Raw genomic sequence first — 8,613 nt, 5'->3', positions numbered from 1 at the left:
TAAAAATTTTATCTTGTCTCTTTGGTACCAAAAATACCTTATTTTATCTTGCCTCACTTGACTTCCAAATCGTTTTTTATCTCACAAATTCTCCTCCGATAAAATTATTATTATTTTATTATATTTTCTCACTTGCGAAACATTTTATCCTAAACTACTCCTTTCGTCTTTTATCACTTCTAAAAATTTTAATTGACCTTCATTTGCATTCGATCAACTTTATTTATAACCATATCAAAGTATGGGGTATTTCAGATAATGAGTTGTATCCATGTGGCATCCGATACATGCCAACAAAACTAGAGTTCTTCCTTCCCAATTTACCGTAGTAATTAACTTTTTGTTCCTTTTAAACAAGTATTTTACAATCCTAGTATTTCCATGCAATCAAAGTATCCAAATAGTCCTTGTACCCGTGCATTTTCATTAATTTAGTCTTTGTACTCACAATTGAAGCAATTTAGTCCTTATTTCTAACAACGTCTAATTTTGCCGCTAAGGCGATGGCATTAGCACTGATGTGGCCAATTTACTGACGTGGTAGTGGTACCAACATGATGACTTGACAATGTTGACATGGTAGATCAAGAAAAAAAATGTTCAAAAAAAATCCATGCTATGTCATAGGGACTAAATTGAACAAAAATGTATAATACAGTGACTAAATTAAACGAAATTGAAGTGTTAAGGGAGAAAATTGAAAAAAAAATTAAAAAATACAAATCCTTGAGTAGATGATACATATACTTATTAATAAGCCGAATGCTTAATTGAAAAAGATTTATGGTGTTAAGAAATAAATATAAATATTTTTTAGTTAATTATTTAATTCCATAATAGGTACATTAATTTATCTACTTTATAAAAATTAAATTTGAATTCTCCTTCCACAAAAAAATTCTAATATTTTATAAAATTATTTTTATGTTATTAAAGATTACATTACACTAAAATCACTCATCGACACACAACACCAACAAAGGCATTCTCGCTGTTTTTGGCTTTATGGCATCTATATTAATCTTAGCAATACTCCCTCTTATATATGCATTGTGTTGTCAAGGCTGTGTACTTAGGACAATTTGAATCGTAAAATTGATGTATTGATGTGTGATATGTTTATTGTTATATCCAGTTAGCTGTTATGACAATTCAATGTAATTAGCAATGCTACTTGGGGAGTGTTTTCTTTTGTTTAATTTTTGGACAATGGAATCGTTTCCTTTGCCTCATTGATCCTTACTTCAATGTCAGCTGTGTATCATATTGATACTTAATAAAATTCATATTTGACCAAGCAAAAACAAAAAAAAATTATCAGTCTTTGGCCGGTGTAATTGTCATGAAAATTGCCCAAGAAACAACAAAGAAAAAAGCTAGAGAAATCAAGCAAACAGAAAAACACAAAAATTTACGTGGTTCAGCCTTTTGCCTACGTTCACAGAGTGAAACTGTTCTTCTATTATTGAGAAATTAAAGTACAATAAATTGATCTCTATGGTTCCTCAAACCAACCCAAGATCTCTTGCACTCTCTTTCTCAATAACCTCCCAAGAACACTCACCCAAACCACTCTAGTTCTACCTAGAGTAAAAGATAAAGTTACAATATGTCCCCTCTCTAGAGCTCTTAAAGCACTACTTGCAATTCTAAAGCCTAGAGATCCACTTTTATAATATAAAAGTCCAAAGTAAAATGTGATTAGGACTTGATGTGGAATAAGAAGTTTAAAAACATACAACTACTCAATGTTGCATATAAACAATAATCCTAATCAAATAAGATCTAGAATTCTAGTCAACCTAAAACTAAACAAATCTCCACCTTTGACTTGAATTCAAACTCCTTAAACCTCTTCCATCAGTCGCACCCAATTGCAACTTCCTAACTTCACCTACTTTTAAGCACCTTGAACAACTCTGCAAGCACAAGACTTTTCAAATCATTGGCTTTTAAAAGTACCACGACTACACATACCAAATCAAGCATGGTCCAACACTCGAATCCACAAAACAACCAATGCACTTGTGTAGTCGTCAAATCAATGGCACTAATTGACTTCGAAAAGGGACCTTGACGACCCTTTCAATTCACTACTGATAAGATTTTCATCCTTTCACTATCGTCTACACCATAGGAACCTTTTATCACCTCCTTAGCAAATGAAATCTCACTTTGGTAGCTACTATCTCCTGTGCACTATTTCCATCCCTTCGAGGCCTCACATTCTAGACAATACAAGCCATTATACAAATTTCCCCTCATCAGGACCATGTCACCTTGTGTGACTTTTACCACTCCCTCACAAGTAGAATATCCATACCTTCTAGAGTCTAACAGGTTCAATGATATTAGATTCTTACATATCTTTGGGACATAGGCCACACCACCCGAAGAGTGCACAACCCCATCCAACATTTTGATTTTCACCACTCCAAGACCCATGACCTTCACTATTGACTTATTACCTAAAGTTAAATTCCTAACCACCCCTTCTTAAAGTAAATTAAAATAATCTTTTTGATAGCATATATGAGTGGTAGAAGTAGAATCTAAATACCAATCAGAATTTGCATCCATATTTTCTGAGATTGCAAGGACATCATAATCATCACATTTAGCAACAAAACCACACTCACTTTTGTTCTCATTACTTTCATCCCCTTTGGTAGGACAATCCCTTTTAATATGTCCATACCCTTTGCATTGAAAGCACTGACCATTGTAGGATCTAGACTTACCACCCTCAGATCCCATACCAGTTGACTTTTTCCTACGAACCTCAATTACCAATGCCAAGCTACTTAAATCTTTATCCCCTTCCTTACTTTTCTTTCAGGCTTCACGAGACATTAACATTGTTTGTGCTTGTTCTAACATTATTGTATCCATCCCACATATAAGAGATTCCACAAATACCTCATAGGAGGCTAGGAGTGAAGCCAGGAACAATAGTGTTTTTTCCTCTTCCTCTACTTTCACATCAACCTTCTTCAACTGATCAATGATCTCATCGAATTCATTCATATGCTTCATGAGGTCTCCATTCTCCCTCATCTTTAATCAATACAACTTTCACCTAAGCTACAACTTGTTGGAAAGACTTTTTGCCATGTAAATCTTCTTTGACTTTACCCACAACCTTGGAGAAGAATCCTCATCAAGAACATGGCTAAACACATTATCTCCAATGCAAAGCCGAATAGTGCTTACACACTTTTGCTCTAACTCTACCTATTCAACATCCTTCAAGTCATTTGGTTGCCCTTCCTCATTTCTTAGCAAAAGACGCATTAAACCTTGCTGCACAAGGAGATCTTTCATCTTTCTCTACCACTACATGAAACTAGTCTTCCCATCAAGCTTCTCAATTGAAAAATTCGTAGAACTAGTAACTTTCGACATCCTTGTTGAATCTTGAATTTACTAAACTCGAAGCTTTGATACCAGTTTGTTATGAAAATTGCCCAAGAAACAACAAAGATAAAACCTAGAGAAATCAAGCAAACAGAAAAACACAAAAAATTACATGGTTTGGCCTTTTGCTTGTGTTCATGAAATGAAACTATTGTTCTATTATAGAGAAATTAAAGTACAATAAATTGACCTTTATGGTTCTCCAAACCAACCCAAGATCCTTTGCACATTTTTTCTCAATAACCTCCCAAGAACACTCACCCAAACTACTCTAGTTCTACCTAGAACAAAAGACAGAGTTACAAGGTGTCCCCTCTCTAAAGCTCTCAAAGCACTACTTATAATTCTAAAGCCTAGAGATCCATTTTTATAGTATAAAAGTCCAAAGTAGAATGTGATTAGGATTGGATGTGGAATAAGAAGTTTAAAACTATATAACTACTCAATGTTGTACATAAACAAGAATCCTAATCAAACAAGATCTAAAATTCTAGTCAACCTAAAACTCAACAGTAATCTTGGTTCAATGGCAGTCAAAAAGTTATGAAATCTTCGGGTGCTAAATTCAAGTTTCATCTAAATTTTCTTCTTTATTTGTTTGACTTGATTTTTGTACTAAATGTGTATATTTATTAAAATCATTTAAGCTTAATTATCATTTCTACTATGTGTACATATATCAATAAAAATTGTATAATTGTAATTGTAATTTTTACTATGTAGAATTAATTTATAATAAAAATACTATTACCTTGAGTATTTTTAAAAATGATTTTATTACAATAGAAAAATAAGACACCTATTCACAAGTGAAAAATAGTACAAAATTTCTACAAAGAAAAGAAAAAGGAAAACTGTACAAACATATATCATTTCTATATTCAGTTAAAGGCCAAAGCTTAACAAGTTATCTCTCTATGCTTGTAATAAATTTAACTAGATCCAAGTCTTCATTGTCCTATCAAAGATTTCTGCTCCATAAGTTGAAACAATTATTTTTATAAGGAGAGGAAATTGCAACCAAGCGAAGAGTGTGATTGGAATACTTGCAAGTAAAATGATTGGAATGATTATCCACAGTCACCCTTGTGGTACTATAACCAGGCTAGCACAAAAGGTTACCATCATTGTCGCTATAGAAATAAAGAGAGTGGAAAGGGCAATAATCAACTTGTTAGGTAAAGATGTAAGGAAATCTTCCATTGCATAACGTGAGGTGAGAATGCCAAGAAACATCAACACCGAAGTAGAAGAAGCAAAGAGAGAAATGGCATCTGATATTATAAATATCATAAATACACCTTCATGCTTATGCCCGCTAGTTAAAAATATGGGGAAACCATTGTTTTGGTTATTACCACCAGGAATAGTAAACACCGCAGCAAACATAATAGTCATGATAAGAGTACCCACAGCTGTGATGAACTTGCTAGTTGCTTCATCCATTCCTCCCCTTGTTTATGGAAGTCCTTGTGGGTTTTATCAAATACTTGCTGAGCAGTTTCCCTTTTATAATTTCTATATTGTGCATGCACTGGTGGCAGAATGTTTTTCGTCTCCTGCATTCATGATTTCCATCAGAAAATATATTCAACTTCACCATTTTCTTTTTGTAGATGTGAATTTGAGCTCCAATTAAAGTTTGATGTAACATTTTTCCATTTAATAAATCTTATCTCATCTATCTCATTATTTGAAGTCAAAATTAATTTCTATATTTGAATATGAAATTTTAACCTTAAATGCCTCATTGAGTACAAATTTTGCTTGATTACTAATGTTTGAAAAATTATTGTTTTGACATATGTGATAATAATACCAAATTCCAGGCTACGAAAAATGCATGCGAGGAATGAAAATTTATGTTTTCATCAATATCATGGAAAAAATTTAATGTAATGAGATCTCCTATACATTAAAGGACTCATTTTCCTTTCATAAATTTTCTTCTTTTCTTGTACATATAATTCCTTAACTTTTTATTAATTTATGAAAGGAATTATGTATAAGATATTCACTTGAAAAGTTTCGTAAAACATTATCCTTTATTTTGTGACGTGAACAAACTACAAATCTTAATTGACATTACCGTGCAAATCTTAGTTGAATTTATATATTCTAGGCTATTTACTAGAAAGTAAGTTAATTACACTTTTTTAATTTTGATAGTCTAATTATAATCAAATATTTTATTTGATATCTAAAGTTCAAAAATGTACAATTAAATATTCAAACTTCTACTTCCATTAATTATTTTACAAATCACACTAATATAGTTAGACTAAATTATGTTGTATTTCATATAGCCAAAAAAAAGAGACACTTCATGAGCCTTGTTAGGATTTATTCTCTGTTTAGGATATATTATACTTTGGTTATTTAGTTTGGGAATCGATAGTTATTGCTACTAGCAACACACTATTCTCTTGGCTAATGATTATAGAAATGCCATGTTTTAAAAAAGAAGAAATTGAAAATGGCAAGAGAATGTGAGACAGCGGCGAGAGCAAGTGTGAGACCAATGGATGGCGACACAAGAAACTGTTAAAGATTGAGTCAATATTATCTATTAGTAGAGTCTTAATAAAATGGGAGTCAAAGTAACAAATTGTTATAATATGTGAAGCCACGATTTTTGCATAAAAGTAGGGAAGAGATTCTTCTATAAATAACGTCAAGTTTTTTATTTTTATCGTCAGTTTTAGATCTTTATCTACTCTTTAATCTTACACTGTTTCTTTTAATATAGAGGTCATTTATTCCTTACATATTCTATTGTGTTTATCTTTCAATTTCCTATTTGTTTTGCTATATTTGGGTCCCTGTACTTGATCTCTTTTTATTATTTTGGTATCCAAGCCAAGTTGCAAGGGTTTTTTTGTTCGTGCTGATCAAGATGGGAGGGAAGTCTGGAACAAAATTTGAGATTCCACGTTTTTGTGGAACAAATTTTTCACTGTGGAAATTGAAGATACATGCAATGCTTGTGAAGGATGGTTGCATTGCTAAACAGCTTTTCCTAGAGTTTACACCTTGGCTATCAAGAATGGTGGGAAAATTTGTGATTTTAGTGAATATGTTATTAATGATTGGACTTGGAATGTCAAGTTGTGCAGAGGTGTGTTTGGATGGGAAAGTGAGTAGTAGGATAGTTTCAAAAGTCTTATTGAAAGTCATGTGGTCAGTAGGGATTTTCATGATAAACTCATATGGAAGGGGACTTCTACAAGTGACTACTCTTCCAAATCTTTCTATCGTCATGTTTTACTTTCTAACACCCCTCATGATAGACATTGAAAATTGATTTGGTCTAGCCTTGAACCTTTTAAAATTGAGGTATTTTGCTGGCAATTGGTGAGAAGGTGAATGACGATTAAAGAAAATCTAGCCATGAGAGGTTTTATCAATTTTAACGCTACCACGTGTTTACTTTATAGAAGGAAGGTGGAATTTATGCATTATCTTTTTTTCACTTGTAAGAAAACCTGGCTGTTGCGGTAGCACTGGTGTGACATATGGAATATAGTATGGGTTTCTCACTTCAACTTGCTAGTTTGTTTTCTCAACTGAGTGGACCTTACTACCAATTTTGGTAATGGCTTGATTTGGCAAATGGCTTGATACGCCATTATTTGGGCAATTTGGATTGCATGGAACGATGTGGTGTTCAGGGGCAAAAAATGGGATGGCTGCCAAATCTTTTGCACTCATCAAGGTTAGAGTTGCATTGTGGATGAATGCTAAATGGCCCAATCTCAATCTTTCTATAGGAGATCTAGCTTGTTTCCCTAATGAAGGAAAGGCCTTAACCAAAACCAAGTGTGTCAAAAAAGTTGAGGTTTGGACTCAACCCCAAGCAGAAGTTTTAAAGTTCAATACTGATAGGGCATCGAGAGGCTGTCTGGGGGAATCGGGAATTGGTGGCATCTTGCATGATGAAAATGAGGACACGCTTGCTTTTTTCTCCAAGGCAATTGGAGTTGCTAACGCAAGTAAAGCTAAACTTACTGTTGTGAAAGAGGCAACTTTATTCTTTGCAGCTTCAAGGTGGAACACAACTCATTCCCTGCTTTTAGAATGTGACTCCAGTAACGCTATTAAATGGATCAAAGAGTGGAATGAGGTGCCATGAAAATTAAAGCCATTTGTTATTCAAACTTTCAAACTTCTCAATAATGTTTTGAGATGGGACATTCAGCACATCTTACGATCTGCGAATGATTTAGCTGATAGCTTAGCAAAAGAAGGGTTGCTACAAACTCAAAGTTTACAGTGGCTGATAGGTGTTGATAATGGAAACTGTGATGCGGCCTACTAAAATCCTGCTATTTGACATAACTATGTTTCTGTTTTGGTTCAGGCAATTTTTTGTGTTACTCTTTTTTATTGTAGGGGTTGAAGTTTTCTTAAGAAACTCACTATAGTACAGGAACTTGGGGAACTTTAATTATTGGCTCAAGATGAGCAATTTAGACAGTTACAAATAGCAACCTGGATGTGTACAGAGTCATTTTTCTTTTGTTTACTGTTAATGATCATTTCTTATGTATAGGGCCTTTTTCTTTTTTGTTCTCCTCCTAATTACCTCTGTTTTGGTTTTTTCTAAGGTTGTGCTAACCTTACTATTGGATTGGGGTGATGTAAATGTGTTGTTTTTAGGGCTCTTGACGTCACTAGGATCTATAGATTGTGTTTTCTTGATGTTTTTCTACAGATGACAGTTGGTGGTTGAAGGCTGATTCCCTACTAGTTTTGTAATCTTTTTGTTATCTCTTTTTTTGAATTAAAAGAAACCAGCTTTTCAAAAAAAAATATTCAACTAAACATGCCAAAAATTTTAAGGCAAAAAACAACAAAGTGTGACTTTAGTGATCTTCACTTTTCAAAGTGAAAAAAGTGGTAGAAGTAGTGTAATTGAATGGCACCTTAGGTATATCGAATTAGAAGAAATACATTAATGTGACAAATCTAGCAAACAAAATTATAACTTAAATTGAATAATAGAATGATAATTCTGATAAAAAAAATTTTATACACAATAGTCAATTCAAGTAATGAGGCTTTGAAAGTTGAAAGCCAATGTGTGGAGTCTAGATTGTTTGTATGAACAAATGCTCAATGAGCTTACAAATATATTGAACAACAAAGTGTCTATGGTAGATAGATTTGGAGACAAATTGTCACGACCCGGTACTC

At 33.2% G+C, this 8,613-nt stretch overlaps 1 pseudogene; it reads right to left on the bottom strand.

Moving 5' to 3' along the window:
* Window positions 4,354-4,982, bottom strand: LOC108660686 (annotated as a pseudogene).

The sequence above is a fragment of the Theobroma cacao genome, chromosome 2 (assembly GCF_000208745.1).
Source record: "Theobroma cacao cultivar B97-61/B2 chromosome 2, Criollo_cocoa_genome_V2, whole genome shotgun sequence".
NCBI lineage: Eukaryota > Viridiplantae > Streptophyta > Magnoliopsida > Malvales > Malvaceae > Theobroma > Theobroma cacao.
Note: the sequence above shows the minus strand (reverse complement) of the source record. Positions and strands in the feature narration are given on the sequence as shown.